This window comes from Apis dorsata, unplaced genomic scaffold, assembly GCF_000469605.1.
Source record: "Apis dorsata unplaced genomic scaffold, Apis dorsata 1.3 scaffold_683, whole genome shotgun sequence".
In the NCBI taxonomy this organism is placed as follows: Eukaryota; Metazoa; Arthropoda; class Insecta; order Hymenoptera; family Apidae; genus Apis; species Apis dorsata.
Window position 1 is genome coordinate 299,798 of NW_006263864.1, and position 2,807 is coordinate 302,604.

The following is a 2,807-nucleotide window of genomic DNA, read 5'->3' on the forward strand; positions in this document are numbered from 1 at the left end:
TATTGTTCAATGATTTAATCTTATCATTATTAAGAATTATTAAGAATTAATCTTAATTAAATAGAAAGTTATTTTTATGAAACAATTCTCTATTAAAATAATTAAATTTAATAATATTAAAATAAAGAATAAGATAATTTAAGATAGAATATTTAAATAATTTAAGATATTATATAAATAATAATATTTTTTAGTTTAATTTTTTTCAGATGAAAACAATGTGTATTCTGATAGCTCATAATATCAATTATACGAAGGTTGAATGATCACCATTTATTAAGGTAATATATATAATATATTGAAACAGACTATATTTGATATTCGTCCCTGATTATTTTAATCTATATTCACCAATTCTAAAAATATTTATGTAACATAATGTAATTCAAACTATAGAATTTTCTATCAAATATTTAACAATTATTCTTGTTTAGTTATTTATTTGATGTTCTAATTTTAAGTATAATTAAACAAATAATTAATTTTTCAAAAATATGGAAATAGTAAAATAAAATTGTAAAGGCCAAGGGAACGAAGATGACGAAGGACAAAAGCGACCAAAGGAAGGTTCAGAACGAGCTTGCGCTGTGTGACCGACACGTATAAATAAAGAGTTGGATAGCTGCGAGGTTGCCAGATTTCAGTAATATTGATCGACAAAGTCGACGCGGTCGCCAACTGGGGTCACGAAAAGAAACATGGCAACATTGTCCCGTTGCCAGCTGATCGAGCTCTCGTTAGGTTTGCTCAACGGTCGACCGTATCTCTATTTCTTCAAGTTTGTATGAATTTTTGTCATTATGTATGTCATTTTTGTATGAATCTCCCTTTATTTTCCTCTTGTAATTAACAAAAACATTTATTGTCTTTATTATTTTTTATTTATTTATCATCATTTTTTAAAGTTTTTTCTTTTTTTTTCTTTTTTATTATGTCCAATGAATTCTGTTTTTGTATAAATATAAGAAAAATGCTTTCTTCTATTTTATAACTACACACGTGATGTTATGATATGTAATGATATTATGCAATAAAGAAAATTTCATTGCGCTAAATAGTTAAATTCTATTTATTTGTAAGAATAAAACACAAGAAAAAACTTGAAACTTTTCTTTAATTCTCTTCTACTCCATTTTGTTTTCATCATAACAAATTATTTTATGCCAATTTTATAATCCAATTGTTATTATTGAAAATAAAAGAATGTATGTTTAAAATAACTACTTCTCTTTTCTTTTTCTATTATTATTATCTATCTACAATTTTGACTCTTCTAAAGATCGTGTGCCAATAGTATTACGTAACAACGCTATTGAATTTATTTGTTAATATATTTTTAAATTATTTATTTAAAATTTAAATTATTAATTCAAAAGAGAATTTTCATAAATTTGCAAATATTTTCAAGTTTTGTGTATATACATATATATATACATAATAATTTGTGCGCAATATTCCGTTGCAGATCAAATTCGTTTTTCATTTCATGAATATGAATATAAATAATTTTATTTCATATTTATTTATAATCACATATTTATTTATAAATATATATAATATATAATTCATTACAGCTTTGCAAATGCTATTAATTTATTTATTATTATTTAAGACTTTTTTTTAAATTTCTTTTTTTATTTTATTTTTTGATAATATTACATAATATATATAAGTATATTTTAATCGAGAACTTCATATTTATTTTATTCATATATTTTTTTTAATTGCATTATATGATCCAAAAATCAAGTATCATGTTTCATTAATAAGACAATATTTTACATGTCTTCTAATTAATTTACTATTATCATATCACACAAATCTTTATCTGATAAGAATACATTTAGAAATATTCAAACAAAAATTATACATTTATTTCAATTAATAAAATGATATAACAAAGAATAAAAGAAGAGATATAAGAGATTAAGATAAGAAATCAAATAATTCGATCCTTAGTTGCTTAGTTGTTTCTCTTGGCAATAATAAAAAAAGAAAACAGAAAGAAAAGTTTTTGCGCAATTTATGGAATTTTTGCAATCAAATTCAATCTCATTACGAATATGCACACAAATCAAATTTCGAAACAAATTACGAAAACGATTTACTAAATCATTCAAATTGCATCATAATTTAATTGTAATTCAAGTTCAGGTTCATAATTCATTCAATCATTTACCAAACTTATTCCATTTTATCATGATAAAATGTTCAACATTTTGCAACTTTATTGAATATAGTTTACAAATTTGAATTCGATATTGAAAAAAATAAAAACAAGGAAAGAGGAGAAAATAAAAATCAAGGTAATCATATATATATATCGCAAATCGAGGCTTATCTGCAGGCATAATTGAAGAATATCAAAGTATAGTAATTCGAGACATTTGTTATCATTTTTATATATACATTCAATACACATCGAATTTCTAATAACATTATTAATATCATTTATATAAGTAAATTTTTTATATTTTTTAATTTTTTTTCATAAAAATATTAAATATATTTACATAAATTTATAATTGTTAATATTAGTCTTATGATGTGCAAAATTATTACTAATTTTTTTTTCTCTGTTTTATAATAAATATATATATATATATATATATATATTATCTATTTATTAAATAGATTGTATAGATTGTCAATTTTATCATAATATTCCTTAAAATAGAAAAGATAAATCAATACAAATTCTTGATTAAATTAAGATTAAATTAATTAGTAAATAGTCGTTCAATCTGATCAAAAATTATTCTAACAATTAAATTACATCATACTCCTTTCTCTATGATTGTTTTTCT

At 21.2% G+C, this 2,807-nt stretch overlaps 1 protein-coding gene and 1 long non-coding RNA gene across 3 annotated transcripts in view; one reads left to right on the forward strand and one right to left on the reverse strand.

Annotated features, from left to right (window-relative positions):
• LOC116186429 overlaps window positions 1-1,055 on the forward strand; it is a 1,720-nt gene extending 665 nt beyond the window's left edge. Inside the window, exons 1-2 of one of the 2 annotated variants that reach the window (XR_004151417.1) lie at window positions 178-281; window positions 523-1,055. This is a non-coding gene — a long non-coding RNA (uncharacterized LOC116186429). Of the gene's footprint in view, window positions 1-177; window positions 282-522 lie in introns of those variants that run through there. The other variant, XR_004151416.1, reaches the window with a different exon arrangement.
• LOC102675968 (putative oxidoreductase GLYR1 homolog) overlaps window positions 1-2,807 on the reverse strand; it is a 21,924-nt gene that overhangs the window by 4,718 nt on the left and 14,399 nt on the right. The window lies entirely within an intron of this gene.